The sequence below is a fragment of the Emydura macquarii genome, unplaced genomic scaffold (assembly GCF_026122565.2).
Source record: "Emydura macquarii macquarii isolate MOO-44397 ecotype Brisbane River unplaced genomic scaffold, CSIRO-AGI_Emac_v2 contig_3289, whole genome shotgun sequence".
In the NCBI taxonomy this organism is placed as follows: domain Eukaryota; kingdom Metazoa; phylum Chordata; order Testudines; family Chelidae; genus Emydura; species Emydura macquarii.
In genome coordinates, this window is record NW_027133426.1 from 1 (window position 1) to 7,972 (window position 7,972).

The 7,972-nt window shown below is 43.7% G+C and overlaps 1 pseudogene; it reads left to right on the forward strand.

The window, feature by feature from the left end:
• The first annotated feature begins 443 nt into the window (after positions 1 to 443).
• Positions 444 to 1,378, forward strand: LOC137143020 (olfactory receptor 9S13-like; annotated as a pseudogene).
• The last annotated feature ends 6,594 nt before the right edge of the window (positions 1,379 to 7,972 follow it).

Consider the following 7,972-nt stretch of genomic DNA (forward strand, 5'->3'; position numbering starts at 1 on the left):
TCAAGGGATAGACCCCAAGTTTTAAAAGGTATTTATGATCAATTTAGTGTATTTTAATATTTAGGATAAAAGGTAGTCATCAGAATGGCTCCTTCTGACCTTGAAATCAATGAGATTTTGGTACCTAGGTGCTTTTGAAAATTCTACTAGGCCCTTAAACACTTTTATAAATCTCGTCTGAGGTGACCAAATCCTATTGAAATTGAATGTGAGTTGAGCACACAATGCCCTTTGGCTGCTTTGGAAATCTCAGCCCAAGAGACTGGGCCAATGCCTCACAGACAGTCTGTGGCAGAGCTGGAAAATGAACTACCGAGCCCTCAGACCAGGGTATTTTCTCCATCACCATCCTTTTTCTTTTCACTAAGCCCTTCATTTACATCTTCTTCATTTGCCCTTTCTTTAATCTGTATCTCACTCCTTTTCCCAAGGATTTCACAGCCATGGAGCCAGTGAGATTGGGGAACCGCACAGCACTCTCGGAATTCATCTTGCTGGGTTTTGGAAATGGTCCAGCTCATCAGATGATCCCCTTTGTGATATTCCTGGTGATTTACATAGTAACTATGATGGGGAGCATTGTCCTGGTCCTCCTCATTAGAGCCAACTTTCACTTCCACACCCCCATGTACTTCTTCCTCATGAACCTCTCGCTCTTAGTTCTCTTCTACTTCTTCACCATCGCCCCAAGAGCCATGGTGAGTTTCCTAGAAGGGAACAAAGCCATTTCCTACAACGGGTGTGCCACCCAATTCTTCTTCTTTGTTCTCTTCCTCACCACCCAGGGGTTCCTCCTGGCAGCGATGGCCTATGATCGCTACACCGCCATCTGCGACCCGCTCCGGTATCCCATCACCATGTCCAAGTGGGTTTGCATTCAGCTGGTGGCAGGGTCGTAAATCTGAGGCTGTGTGAATTCCATGGTGCAAACAGGCTTCACCTTTATGCTGAGCTATTGTGGGTCTAATGAGATTAATCATTTCTGCTGTGACGGCCCTCCCCTGATTAGTCTGTCCTGCAGTGACACGTACGTCAATAATCTTGTGATGTTTACCCTCATAGCGGCACTGCCCTGATTGTGCTCATCTCCTACATCTGTATCATCTCCACCATCCTCAGGATTCACTCTGCCGAGGGCAGACACAGAGCCTTCTCCACCTGCACCTCCCACATGGTGGCTGTGACTTTATTTTATGGGACCACTGCTTTCATGTATGCCCTGCCCACTTGGCTATCTTCTCTGTACCAAGAAAAAGTGCTGTTTGTGTTTTATACCCTTTTCATTCCCATGTTGAATCCTTTCATCTACAGCCTTAGGAACAAAGACCTGAAAGATGCTTTGAGAAGGACTCTGGGCAAGAAATGTTTGAAAAAATGAACATTGTTCTTGAATATAGAGATGAAATCCAGTGGATCACAGTAATGTGCAACACAACAACAAATGCTTGCCAAATAGTTATTATTGGGAGCAGTTTTTTTAAGGTATAAACAAATAAATCCTTGGGATTCACAGTATTTATCGGTCTATCTATCCATTTTTCTTTTTGTGTGTTTGTGCCTGTCTATGGCTTTCTGCCTGTCTCTCTTTCCACTTACATGACTAGCTGGCCTGTAGAATTCATTGCCTCTGGATATTATTTAGTTAAACATTTCTTCAGAACTAAATAATGGCTTTGATATTTATAAGGACTTCATTCATCGGGATATGGGTTGGCTGCTGCCTTTCTGAGTCAAGAGTAAATTTTGTCCATGATTTATCATACAATTCTTCTGTCTTTGAAACAGCTGATAATGGCCACCACTGGAGACGGGATGCTGCTTCATGGCAATTCCTTTGTTCCTATAACGTTCCAGAACACTGGCCACAGAACATATTTAAGACAACAAAGTATGATAACTGAGTCATCTAAGTACATCTCTCCTATGCTGTGTCTTGTAAGACAGCTCAATAAAACAAGTGGTCTTGATTCAAATTTCACTCATATTTGTGTAAATATGGAACATTCACTCACCCAGGTGTAAATCACTCATAGCCACATTCAGGTCAATGGGTCTGATTCTCCTCTCACTCATCCTGATGTGACTCAGGAGGAGTGCCAGAGGGGTCAACGGGCCCATTTCCTCTCTCACTCACCTCCATGTAAATCAAGAGTAACTCTATTAGAGTCAATGGGCCTAATACCCCTCTCGTTCAACCTGATGTAAATCAGGAGTCACTCTGTTGAAATAAATGCATTTACACTGTTCTAAAGCTTGTGTAAATAAATAGAGAACTCTGCCCATTTTCTCTACATTTTAAGATGCAATAAACTTAGTAAAATAAAGAACTAAAAATCTTTTCCCTTTTGATTTGGTCATGAAATGATGAGAACCGCAAATGGAGTCCAATCCTGCAGCATTTTTTGAAATTAACATCACCTTGAGTTCAGGGCATATTTCTGTGCATTATGTCTTGTCAAAGCAAAATTACTTTAGGGGTTTACCCTGGAACTCCAAGGTTGTTCACCTGCAAATCTAAGTAATGAAATTCAGAAAGTACCATATGAAAAAAAAAATCTAAATATGAGCTGATGTGAATTCTGCCTGATTTCAGTATTTGAATTCCTGTCTTCACTGCTGTTTCACAAAACAGAAACTAAGATTCCTTTCTTTCTTTCTTTACTTTTGCTGATCAATCTGAGTGCAGTCAAGCAGCCATTCAAGTCACTGTGAGTTTTATCAGTGATTTCAAAGGAAGAAGAGTAACATTTATTTCAAACAAAATGTTGACCCTGGCTAATATCCTCACATAAGCCAACTCCATAGCTTACTATCTGAGCCAAAAGATATTGGGCCAGTGTCAGAAACCAAGATAAGGAGGGTCAGGCCTAGTGGTTGGAGCAATGGCAGTCAGGTCAGGAACTGGAGAGAAAGGTAAGAGTTGGAGTCAGGAGTCAAGAGCTTTGGAAAAAAGCAAGAGTGGGGTTGGGAGCCAAGTGTGATGCTGTCTAAGGGGGAAGGTGACCATCTACACTAATATGGTCACCACTGTTACAAAATTGTGATAAACCTTGTACAATATGCCTCGTGAGCTATCATTGGAAAAGCTGTAATCTGCTGAGTATCATTATCTTGTTCTAATGTGTGTATCAGCGTTGTGTGTGGAGATCTGAAACTTTGCTATATGTTTGGAACTCAACATCAGGGGTGTCTGAGAAAGGCCCACAGGTTTGCGCTTCAGGGATAACAAAGGAACTGTAAAGTAGAGACATTGCACCTCATTCCCAAACACACCTCTAACGGCGTGTACACAGATGGTGCAAACTAGAATTGCCGTTCATATAAAGAACTGATGGCAAAGCACCTGTGCCATGGAACTGCTTGACCCAATAACATAGCAAGGATTTTTCCAGCAGAAAGGGTCACGTTATAAAAGGGAGAACAAAGTCCCTGGCCACCTTCTCTTGACTGGTGAATTCTGACAGGGGAAATTTTGAATAAAAGGACTGAGATCCCCAAGAACTAGTTGGGCAACCCAGAGAGACTTACAGAAAACTGGCAGATTTAACATCCCTGGTATTACTTTGGACTACAGACTTTGATTCACCTGTAATGTATTTTATGTGCTTTTGCCTTTTAGTAACTTGCCTTTCTTTTTCTGAGTTAATAACTAAGGATTGGCTAGAACATTATCTTTGGTGTAAGGTCCTGAGCCTCCATTGACCTGGATTAGTGACTGGCCCCCTGGGGCTGGAAGAACCTAATGTGTGGTGAATTATGGTTTTAGTAACCTTTTACCACAGCAGTCCAGTTTGTCTGGCTGGTAATATAGCATGGAGTGCCTAAGCGGACTGCCTGTGGCTCCATGGGAAGCTAGTATAGAGGTACCAGAACACACATTTGTTGCTGGTTGGCTTAAATCTAATTATAGAATATACCACCAGAGTGAGGATGTCAGCCCAATTTTTTGACTGTCTGACCTGAGATGTGTCCTCCCAGCTGTGACCCATACCAAGCCTGGTGACACAAGGGTCGGGCTGGAACACGAAAATGGCTGGAGCGGGACTGGGAACAAGGCTGCAGTCACAGACAATAATCTATTTTATGAAACATGGAAAGGATGTTGAAGAATAACTTCCTCTTAGAGCACTAATATCAGGCCCCACTTGGTCAGGTAACACAGCTGGAAAGAGGCGAGGAAACCCAGGAGAATTAATTCTGTCATGCTAGACTGGTTGCTCCTTTCCATCAATTCAATTCACACTTGAATAAATCAATTAATTCATGATTATTATCACATGACACCAATATCTTGCTAGCCACTTTACCAATCGAGAATAAGAGACAATCCTTCCCCTGAAGAGGTTACAGTCTAAATAATGATAGGAATAATAAAATATCTACAGAAAGAAGAAATGTATTCTCCAACTGGAAAGGTGGAGTCTGACAATTAAGACATTTTAACACCTAAACATTTTTAATGGAAAATTGGATTTGGGAGGAAAGGAACATTTTAAAGAAATTGTATTCTTTCTTGGAACACTTTTGATTTTTCTTCATAAAACAGAAAACCTGAAATCTGAAAATATTGGCTCTCTTGTAGTTTGTGGACAATTTTTATTTTTTTATGTATTGGTTTCTGACTGCCAAAAATGAAAGAAAAAAAAATCAGCTTTTGATTTTCCAGTCAGAAGTTGAAATTTCCTAAGATTGTTTTTCTACCAGTTCTGATTATAATGCAAACCTGCCGTGCTATTTGGCTGCAACTGAATAACACTGTTATTAATAATAACTTAAGTATTAATTATTACATTTGTGATTAATTAGCATAGAATCTTAGAAATGTAGGGCTTGAAGGGACTTTGAGAAGTAATCAAGTCTAGCCACCTGCGCTGAGATAGGACCAAGTAAACCTAGACAATCCCAAAACCCTTCAACAATGTTCTTAAGAACCTCCGGAGCTTCCCTTGGAAGCTTGTTCCAGAGTTTCGCTATTGTCATAGATAGAAAGTGTTAGAAAGTGTTGCCTAACTTAAATCTCCCTTGCTGCAGATTAAGCAATCACTTCTTCTCCTACCTTCTGTGCACATGGAAAACAATTGATCAGTGTCCTCTTTATAACAGTCCTTAACACATTTCAAGACTATTATGAGGTCCCCCTTAAATTCGCTTTTCTCATGACTAAACCTGTCCAGATTTGTTAACCTTACGCTCTCACTTCTTACTACAGTGGGATTACATAGGGCAGATAAATGTGTCTAGCCCAAAATTATGTGGCAATGAGCTGGGAATAGAATCTGGCTCCTCTGGGTCTCTGATCATTACCTGATCCACCAGCTCATCCATCAAACCCTCTTTGTGGTCAAACCATCAAACTGTCTTATCCCTCACCCCAGTGTCAATCAGGAATAATTCCACTGCAGTTCACAGGGGCTGATTCTTCTCTCCCTCACCCTGGTGTAAATCAGGAACAGCTCCGTTAAAGTCAATGCAGTTACGCTGCTCTAAAGCCAGGGCAAAAGAGAGGTGTCGTTTTCAGTTGAGCAGACTTTTATAGTAGATTAAGGGAAAAATAAAAAAAACTAGCAAAGGACAAACAAAGCCTTCCATAAGAGAGAGCACAGTGTGTGTCTCTCTCTTTCTATCATGTACTCACACTGACTGTTTCCTGGAACATCCCCCGCTGACTGGGAGGCTCTCTACAAATTTGAAGGCGTTATGTTGAGACCGCAGCAGAACCTCAAAGATACGAACACCAGAGTTACCAAGTGACCGGTCAGCCAAACACCCTGTGACACCGGAAGTACTGTCAGCGATCAGGCAGCAGCTAAGGGGTCGGGGGGAAAGTAGGAAAAAAAGCAAATACTGCGCAGAGCAGAAACAGTCTGGGGTCTGCACTGTTCCTCTAAGCCAAGGGCACTGTTTCACCCCCCCCACACCATCCCACTTGGAGGCGGAAGCTGTTTTCACACACACCCTGGCCCCCCCTCCCTAAAAGCCCAGGAAGAAAGCTGCCCCCCAGCTAATGCTGCAAGCTGAAGGTTGTAGCCAAAGCCTGTCCTGGAGCTGGAGGGGAGTCAGCTGCGCTCTGGGGGAGTTTTAAAGGGTCACAGCCTGTGCACCGATGAGGTCCAAGCTTTGCCTGAAGTCTGCACTCCTGGATCCTGCAGCACCTCTGGGAGTGCAAGGGGCAGGGGAGGGAGGAGTGCTGGCAGCCAGTCGGTACCAACCCCCTGCCACATGCTGCCTCTGCAGTGCACAGAGCAGGGCGAGCCCTGGGGATAGGCTGCTGAGGGCTGGGGCATGTAGTGCCCTTGGTGCGGGGCAGACCCCCCGCCCCAGTTCAGCCCAAAGGCAAGAAACAGGAATAGGGCAGGGAGCTGCTCGCAAACCAGGCAGGGCTGCCGGGTGCCACCTTTGCAGAGATCTCTGCCAGCCCCAGCTGGAAGACACTGACCGCAGGGTGCTGTGCCTGAATGTTCTGTTCAGAGTTAGGAACTTTACCAACAACCCCCATTCCCGAGTGTTCGTCTCTTAGAGGTTCTACGGCATCTTCTTAACCGTTAGCAGCTCTATGCCCCACACCCATCTGACGGCAATATGTTCTAGTGGATCAGGCACAGCGCTGGCACTCAGGAGACTTGGGTTCTCCTCCTGGTTCTGCCCCTGAGCTGTGGGGTTTTGAAAAGCAGCAAAGCGTCTAACACCCCTTCAAATCCGTGCCTTCAAAAATCTGGCTTTAGATCTGACTGTAAATATTCCCTAGGTGCCTAAATCCCCTGGACCTCTATGCCTCAGTTCAATCAATAAACCTGTGAAGATAAGCATTGCCCCGCTGGTCTCACCTGCACAGCTTTATCCACAGGCAGGCTCTTGGAACACACATCACTACACAAAATGGCCAGAGGGAATGGTGGGGAAATGGCAGAGATGGCAGCTTCTTCCCTTATAAAATTTAGGCCAGCGGTTTGGGCACCCAGCTGGGCTGTGGGAGACCCTGGTTAAATTCCCTCCTGTGGTTGAAATGAGGAGAATGGATTTGGACAGGTCTCTTCCACCCTAGAAGTGACGGACCTGGCCACTGTTCACACAGAGTGGAACAGCTTCAATGGCCGAGAGGGAAGTGTGCCGTACTAGGAGATCTTTCAGTGAGACTTGGCTGAATTCAGTTTTTAGTTTTTAAACAGTTTGACTCATAACATCAGTCCTGACTTGTCAGCCTCTTCCCGGATTTTTGTCATTGAAACGTTCACAGTTGTGCAAAGTTATTAGTTGTGTGTCTTAGTATTTTTCTCAATGTTATCCATTTACATGTTCACAGCTGTGGGAAATGATGGGGGGTGAGACAACAGAGGGGGTCATACATTAATTGTTAATGAGACCAGCTGTTAGTTTCAAGGCTAAAGCTTTATAACCCTCTTTAAAACACAAATTGACAACGTCACATTGTTCAAATACACAAGGTAAATATCCTTACATCAAACACTAATACATTCTTAGGCAGCATTTTTCTTAATTTGCCTCTGTGTACATCTCTATTCTCAGACACAGAAATATATTTGTCATTTTGTGTGTGTACAATGAAATTCAGGTTTACTGTCTCTTTTATCAATAAAAATATGATCCTTAATCCTACCCTTCAGCCCCGTGGTTAGATCATGTGGTTAAAAGGTAGAAAAAACATGTTCAAATCCCTTTCTTCTCATGAAAAGGAGTGAAATTGAACAGCTCTCTCCCACACCTCCGAATGTCCTAAGCAGTAGACTACAGCTTACGAGATGCTTCCCTCTCCTGGCCATTTCATGACCTGTTAGACTTGCTCTGAGACTTGCTACCAGGTGAGGTACAGCATATGTTGTGACAGACACGTGTAGGACTCACGATCCTGGACAGGTGTGTTGTGGGGCTACTGACCATCATAGCAGTGGAGATAGGACTGCAGGTTTTGCATCTGTTCTTAGGGAAGGCTGGTGTCACTTTGTGCTGGTGGCTG